Source organism: Triticum dicoccoides, chromosome 7A (genome assembly GCF_002162155.2).
Source record: "Triticum dicoccoides isolate Atlit2015 ecotype Zavitan chromosome 7A, WEW_v2.0, whole genome shotgun sequence".
NCBI lineage: Eukaryota > Viridiplantae > Streptophyta > Magnoliopsida > Poales > Poaceae > Triticum > Triticum dicoccoides.
Genome location: NC_041392.1, coordinates 733,708,325 through 733,717,039, shown reverse-complemented (window position 1 = coordinate 733,717,039; position 8,715 = coordinate 733,708,325). Strand labels below are relative to the sequence as shown.

The 8,715-nt window shown below is 42.1% G+C and overlaps 1 long non-coding RNA gene across 1 annotated transcript; it reads right to left on the bottom strand.

Annotated features, from left to right (window-relative positions):
* Positions 1–24: 24 nt before the first annotated feature.
* On the bottom strand, positions 25–1,519 carry LOC119328688. The gene is made up of 3 exons (XR_005159092.1): positions 1,447–1,519; positions 1,145–1,230; positions 25–437 (listed from the first exon to the last, which is right to left on the bottom strand). It is a non-coding gene; the product is annotated as an uncharacterized LOC119328688 (long non-coding RNA).
* Positions 1,520–8,715: the final 7,196 nt, after the last annotated feature.

Genomic DNA, 8,715 nt, shown 5'->3' with positions numbered 1-8,715 from the left:
CAAAATCCGAACACATTGAATCTCCTTTTCTGAAGACAATGCATCTCACCATGCAAACCTGAAGATTTTACTAAAACTCACCCATTAATATCAACAGAAAGAGAGAGACACATTATGTCACTCCCCAAAATAATTTTGTTATGTACTAAGAGAAGCATTACTAATAGAATGCAATGATTTACTAATACCGTGAGTAGTTGTTTGCAAACTCACATCATCTCCTGAAAATTTCTATTTTCTTAATTCGACACATATAGAAGGCAAAAGCACCATGGGTGAAACTACCAGTACTAATAAGATTAGATCGGCCATTGGTCTTAAAATCGTAGTAAAAAATAGCATCTACACTCATAAAAACTTACAGTAAATGTTTGCATTGTCTTTCATTGATCAGAAACAGATTTCTGCTAGCTCCACGAAGACAAAGAAGGCCATGCCTGTAGTCCAATGAAAACTATTAAAGAAAGCATTTGAACTAACCAGAAAAATACGTTAGTACAATAATATTTATTAGTTAAGTAGGCTCTCACCAATGACGTGGTGTGAATCAATACCAAGAAACAAAAAAATATGATTATAACACTGAAATGTTTAGACTGAACTTATGCATTATGTACCAGACCAACATTTGTAAACCTAAAGTAAAATGAAGAGAGCATATAAAAATAATATTAAAGAAAAACAACATAACACACAATCATTCTCATTCTGAGATTGCAATTCTGATTACAGGTATTTTCTGAAATACAATCAAAATGCACCTCCATTGCTGTTAGAACAGAAACACGCATCAGCAATCAAACAGTTAGCCTGAATACCAAAAGAAGAAAGAAAAAACGGGAAGATTATTTAGACAGCTAAATTAAAAAGTTAGGCAAAAACGAATTATAATAAGATTTCAATGAAGTAATAAAGTTTTCTTCAAGGATTTCACTTTGTGTGACATATTTGAGGTGCCAGAAAAGAGCAATCAGATCTGTACCACTATGGGTAGTGAAACAATGATAAGAAAATAGATCAAATCATAGACATTATTCTGTTGTGTATCTAGTACAGAGAGTGCCGATTTGCTAAAACACGGAATATTAATTTCCGTATCTAAAATTAAATACAAACTTACACCTCATCAAGCATCGATTCTCACCTGTCACCATATGTCGTAGATTCATCCTTGGCCACGTTTTTGTGGAATAACTTGGTGTGCACCATAGATCAATCATATATGCAGACCTGTATTAGAAGGGGGTGAGAGAAATCAAGGGGATATTAGTTGGAAAGATATGGATTAGATCATTAGATGCACATAAGAGTTGGAGTGCTAAGTAGGATCCAATAAGTGTATATATGTATGGCTGGAACAACCTCAGCTGACCATTCAAGGCTAGTGTATCTCCATATGGTTAGAAATATCTAATGTAAAACTGCTAATTACATGTCTCTACATACCTACACAGTTGGACATATATGGGTCTTGAGACTTGACCCATGCACACCACCTAGCTGCAGGCGTTTATTCATCGACATTGGTAAACTTGTTGTCCTGCAAAAAATGCATAATGTAAATACAGTGTGATTTTTTGTATCAAAAGAGGACATGTCAGACTGGAAGTCCAGGAGAACAATTTATCTAAGAGTGATAGAAAAAGTGATATATGCTTCACGTGCTCTTGATGACGACCTAATAAAACTGCATTAAGTTCGTGCCTGGATAATTAGATCTGCAAGTTATGTCGTTAACCAATGAAAATTAGAACACGTACGGCTACTGAATTCATACGGATGAAGCAATCATCTCAACATGTCGCAGCAGGCTGTTGTGCTATAAATGTCAGCAAGCATAAATCTATGAACACCATGGCCAAGTTCTATCTAAAAGACTTGATGCCATTGATATAGGAACTCTGGTTCCTTTTGGATTAACATGCACAGTCTATCAGCGCATGGTCGTCCTTGGTGTTGCACGCCCTAAAGACAGGTAGCGCTGCAATGGAGTAAGAGCTTGGGCCAAACCATACCTGGCGCGCTGGCGGAGAGAAGAAACTGTGACTAATGAATCGGATTGCATGAACCTTTCGAGAGGAAACGGCCGCAATCTAGACTGAAGGGATCCGTAGAGATCGCAGGGACGTCACACCAAGGGTTGGAGATGTAGGAGACTGGGGGAAGCCATGATTGCAACATCGGCTCGAGATGATCCATGAAGAGAGAGAAGATGGGTCAAGGAGCAGGAAAGCTTGTTGTGTTGGCTTGCGGCGGCAGCACAGCAGGACGAAAAATCATGGCAGTGGAAGGATGAACGCGAGAGGGCAGTGGTGGCGAGTTCAGTAGATCGGAGGCGGCTGGGTTGGAGGGCGTGAGGGTGGGATTGTGTACGGCGGGAGAGATAAGATGACCACGTGAGATTGAGCGACAGGGAGCTACCTAAGTTTTTTTACGTGAGCTTTTGTTTTTTTCTTGGACTTATTAACGTGGGACTCTTTCTGAAATCTTGATCATTACAATTTGTTCACTTTTTCTAGAACAATATAGGATTCAATCTTAGCTTGAGAGAAGGAGAGGCCACGTAATTTCCTCTCTTGAAATTCACGTGGGATAGAGATATCGTGATGTTTTTTTTGTTGTGAAATATATATATGAATATGGACATGTTTTTAGATGGGCCAGGTTTGGTATTTGTTACGTGCAGCTTCGATCTTTTTCTCCACCACGTGAGTAATGTAAATTGTGGTGGTGATTTTTTGAGCTAACCTACACCGTAATAACTCGGCCCCACCAGATAAACGGCCCTAATTTTCTGATTATTATGGAAATTTCTTGGGCTAATCTACACCGTAATAACTCGATCCCACCAGATTAACGGCTCCTAATTACTGATTAATGTGGTAATTTCTAGGGAGTCTGTAATTAGTATAGAAAATATAGAATATAGATATAGATAGATATAGAAATATAGATAGATATAGATATAGATATAGATATAGATATAGATATACACAATAGTACAAATGCCCGTGCCTTGCAACGGGCGAAATAAAAATCACAAAACTTGCTCTACGTGTCGTTACTCACCATTTCTTATATCCATTTTTAATAAGCGTCGATAATAAGTTTAAACTAATTATCGCTTTTTGGAGCATGAAATATTTTCTTTCTACAGGAATGATGACTAAAGATACCCACAAGTCCACACCCTCTGTTTGTAATGACTAGTAAGCGTGCACGTGCAACACACGTTTCAAATGTTGATCAAGTGAGTGTGAGTTCACGTGGTATAAAACTAAAATATGTTTTGCAAATTAATAAATTAAATGGATACAAAATAGCATGTCGTTTAAATTGTATTTTAACAACAACAAGGAGGTGATAGAGATATAGCAGATCAGAACCATTTTGTCATAATGATAAATTTCTACAAGATTCCTTTAAATCAAAGGAGGTATTTTTTTAATAACCGACGAAAGGGGGCAAGTACATACAGAAATAAATTTGACACTCTTGCCAACAAAATGTTATCAGTCTAGAGGATGAATTTGTACCAAATTACCAAAGTAAAGCAAAAATTATAGGGGTATTGTAATTCGGTTTCTGTACCAAAATCAACGGGGAAAAATCTCAAAGATGTGGTTAACAAAATCTGCCGGCAATGCAAACTTGCAAACAAACAATACCTATTAAATCAGGGGCGCCTTACAAATTCAGGTTGTGGTGTGCCTCTGGAACGTCCTAATTCCTAAATGGGCATTGAAGGCCTACGGGGATCAGAGGACCAGTCTTATTCTTATGCTTCTACCTACAGGGATCCCACTGTTGTGTTGACGGAATCAACATGCATGTGGCCTGAAAATACAAAGAATTATTGATTTGGTACGTAGTAATACTTCAGTATAGCCAACAGCAGGATAAATCGTGCCAATCTTTTGTAAGCAGGTTTGATAGCGATCCATACATACCCAATATGCACAACCATAGGCTCGCGCCGATGCCGTGCGCTGCCTCTTGCCGGAGACCGTGGCCACCAGAGGTTCACCGTCGAGGCCGTCGCGCCCCTGCCCTTCCTCCTCTCTCTTCCATCCGTTCTTCTCTATCTCCTCACCTTTAAAGCTCTCTCTCCCTGGAAACGCAGCAGGCCATGGAGGAGCTCAGCCGCCACCGCCTTCCCTCCGACTCGCCGGCGCCGCCCATCGTCGACCCGAACCATCTGCCTTCCGCCAGATCCACGCCAGCCCCGCCGGAGTGCACGCCTTGGCCATCACCGTTCCCTGCATCGAGTTGCCGCCGCCGCCCCGCGTTGACTGCATCGCTTGCCTGCGCCTGGGCAATCGCTCTAGCCGAAGCGCAATCTTTGGACGGATGGAGGGTTGGGAAGAAGAGACAGCGCCGAGAGATGGAGCAGTCTGCGCGGACATCAGTTTCCTTTTTTTCTGTGGACCTTGCGTGATTGGAGGAGGGATTACGATGCGGGTGCGTGATCGTAGGGGAGGCCGGACCGGTAGTTCGAGGGAAGGCTTCTCGATGGTGGAGTATGGTCACTCATCGAAAATTGCCAAGTCCACACAATGAAGCTATTAGATCAGGGATGACCGTTAGATTGAGATTTGTGGGTCTAATCGTACGGTGTTTATGGTTCGTGCGGTGTTATGGGGCTAATTGCGGGGTGCGCCTAAAAAGTTCTTATTTGATTGTTTAATAGTAGTAGATAGATACTTATTGTCCTTACCGCCCACGGCCTTCGAAGTGTTCCACGCGACTAAGTTTAGCCGCTCGCTCGATCTCGTTGAAGTGTTTGCGTCATCTGTCGGCTGACCCCGCCAGTGTATTAACCTTGCGAGCTCTTCCTCAAACCTTCTCGGCTAGTTTCAGCAGTTCCTAATGCTTGTTCCAAATATACCTAATTATAATCTAAATTATGTTGCATTTATTTTTAGCATGCAATTTAAAAAAAAACACACTCGATGTCCATACCGTGTAGTATAAAGTTGAGAAAGTCGTAGGGATGTCTTTGGATGGCGCCTCCTTCAGCTTAGCACTGTCATCGGCTAGAAGAGGAATGTTGTATTTGTTTCTAGCCAGATATACAAACGGTGGAATTGTTGTATACTATTCAAGGGTTTAATAACTAATTCAAAAGTTTTCTTAGAATTTTCAAAAGGATTTTTTGGGCGAAAGAGTAATGGTGCATTGAATGGGGATTGTTTATATACAATTTTTTGTTAATATTCGAAAGCAAAGGGCTTTCTATTATGTTAATTATTATTTTAGAAAATGTTGGTTATTTGATTTGCAAGATTATATTTTGTTCCTTTTCTTTTGCATTATTTGAACTTGGCCAACATCACCATAAAAAAGCAAGCTTTTATGTGTTCCCCATCACAGGTAAATTTCGATTGGATTGTCTACAAAGAAAGGTGAACTTCAAGATGCATCGTGGCCACATTCTCTCTACTCTTTATCCATCCCTCTCTCCTTTCTGTCTCACCAACGATGTCGGTAACATCCAGAGTTGGGGAATATCTTAATTGTCAAGTGTTGTTGAGCTTCAAATATCTTCTCCCTTACGAACTATTTATTCAAATATTTTACTCACTTTTAATTATTGTATATCACATGATCTATTCATAAGATGTGGCAGGCATGGAAATTAAACTATAACAGTAACAACAAACAACAACAGCCAATTATTATATCGGTGCTGGTTTAGAAGAAAGAATAAAATGCAATCGGTGCTGGCACGTATAGCAACATCTAGTAGATTATATTTCCAGCGATGCGCTTTCAGTGGGAGGAGACGTTCCCGTCGACGACGAAGCGTCTACAGTGGCTTCGTAAATCTCAAGATGATATGCCGGCTCAGTCTTTCGGAGGTGCTTATAGAGATAGGGTGTGCGTGTGTGCGTTTATAGAGATGAGTGTATGCGCGTGTATATGAGCGTTTGTGTCTGTACTGATGCTAAAAAAACATCTAGTAGCTTCTAGTCGGTACTCGGTGCAGCCAACTAAAAAAGCAATCCACACCGAGAGCTATCTCCCACTGCGTGCCTTATCCACATCGCCTCTTCTCCCTGCTAGCCACACACACACCCACGCGACCGTGCTCCAGTCCACGGCGCCGCGTTCCCCTTCTCTCTTCCATCCTCTCTTAAATCCTCCGAGCTCTTGTCGGCCAGTTGCGGCGCGGCTGCGTATGGGCTCCTGGTGGCCGGGCCTGCGCGCGGGGGCGGACTGGGGCTGTGGCGGAGGCGCGGCAGCGGTGGCCGGCGGCTGCTTGACGGGGCCGCGTGGATCTGCCGCCGGGGCTGCGGATCGGCGTGGTTGTCTGAGCCCCGAGTTTTCGACGCCGAGGTCAGCGCTCCTTGAGCATTCGCGTACATGCGTCCGCAGCCAGCGGATGAAATCGATCCAGCTGGTCCCCGTCGTAGCTAGCTTGTAGTTATGTGTGAACCATTCAGGACTTCTCCATGTGCAGGCATGAGTTTTATCAAGCTACCTCTGACTCCTTCGTTCACTGTTCATTGTCTAGGCCATCAATAATCCCAAATCCATTGCCAAGTCTGAAAGGCAGGTCTGATGAATCCAACAACAGGCAGCGGCAAAACCTTCGAGATATTGCTTTATCCATTCGGCAATATGTAGTAGTGAAGAGGAACTCAAATAGGCATTACGGGCTAAGACTCTCAAGGTTGTTCATGGAGACGATAATACACAATTCTTTCATACGATTGCAAATGGCAAACATAGAAAGAAGAGAATAATTCAGCTCGAGCAGGACGAAGGAACCATTGTAGGTCATGAAAACCTTAAACTATATATCTCCAATTACTATAAACAATTATTCAGGCCACCGGCAGAGAGCACGGTGTCCATGAATGAGTCTGGCACTGGAGATATTCCTCAGCTCATGACAGAACAGAATGAGTTCCTAACTGCGCCTTTCACTGAAAAGGAAATTCTGGATGCCATAACACAAATGAAACCGAATAAAGCACCGGGACCAGACGGGTTTCCTGCGGAGTTTCATAAGAAATGTTGGCATATCATTAAAGATTACATGATGCCTATGTTCCACGATTTGTTTAATGGGCATCTAGAACTGTTCCATATAAACTTTGGTACGATTACTCTATCACCAAAGAAAGAAGGGGCGATTCGTATCGAGCAGTTTAGGCCGATATGTCTCTTAAACGTGAGTTTCAAGATATTCACGAAGGTGGGGACAAATCGGCTGACGCAGATCGCCCATTCTGTCGTTCAAGAGAGTCAGATGGCCTTCATGCCTGGTAGACACATCCTAGAGGGGGTAGTGATTCTACATGAAACGATCCACGAACCCCATTCGAAGAAACTAGATGGGGTTATCTTTAAAGTGGATTTCGAAAAGGCTTATGAGAAAGTGAAATGGACGTTTCTTCAGCAAGCTATGCGCATGAAAGATTTTTCTAAGCTTGGAGGAGCCAAGTGGATTCTCTTGTCCAAAAAGGTAGTGTTGGTATTAAGGTTAATGATGATATAGGCCACTATTTTCAGACGCACAAAGGGTTGAGGCAAGGGGATTCTCTTGTCCAAAAAGGTAGTGTCGGTATTAAGGTTAACGATGATATAGGCCACTATTTTCAGACGCACAAAGGGTTGAGGCAAGGGGATTCGATGTCTCCGCTTTTGTTTAATATAGTGGTAGATATGCTGACAGTGCTTATTCGCAGGGCTAAGGAGAATGGCCTAGTAGATGGTTTAGTTCCCCATCTGGTGGATGGTGGAGTATCGATTCTACAATACGCAGACGACACTATTATATTCATGGAGCATGATGTTGCAAAAGCTCGGAATATGAAATTGGTTTTATGTCTCTTCGAGCAATTATCGGGACTAAAAATAAACTTTAACAAAAGTGAGTTATTTTGCTTTGGTAGGGCCAAAGATGAGCAAGATACTTACAAAAATTTGTTCGGTTGTGAACTAGGGTCAATGCCTTTTAGCTATTTGGGCATACCTATTCATCATCGGAAATTATCCTTTAGGAGTGGAAGTGCATCGAGGACCGAATTGAAAAGAAGCTAAGTTGTTGGAAAGGCAAGTTAATGTCCTACGGTGGTCGACTAGTACTCATTAACTCTGTCTTGACAAGTATGCCGATGTTTCTGCTCTCCTTTTTTGAGGTACCTAAAGGGGTACGAAGGAGACTAGACTTCTTCCGATCTCGATTCTTCTGGCAGTCTGATGAGGCCAAGAAGAAATACCGCTTAGCTCGCTGGGATATATTATGTCGACCTAAGGATCAGGGGGGTCTTGGCATTGAGAACCTAGAGATCAAGAATAAATGTCTTTTAAGCAAATGGCTTTTCAGGCTTTCGGTAGAGAACGATGGGATGTGGGCACAAATTTGAAGAAACAAATATCTATAGTTCAAAACTCTAGCACAAGTTAACGCGAGGTCATCCGATTCGCCTTTCTGGAAGGGCCTAATGAGAACTAAAGACTTATTCTTTCGTAGAACCAAATTCACTATTGGCAATGGGATATCAACACGATTTTGGGAGGATACATGGCTAGGGAAGACGCCCTTAGCCGTTCAATATCCAAGTCTATATAATATTGTCCAACGTAAGGAAGATTATGTTGGCACGATATTACAATCGGTACCTCTAAATATTCAGTTTAGGCGTTTGGTTGGGGAGAGATGAAATTCATGGATACATCTGGTACGGAGAGAGTGATGGATGT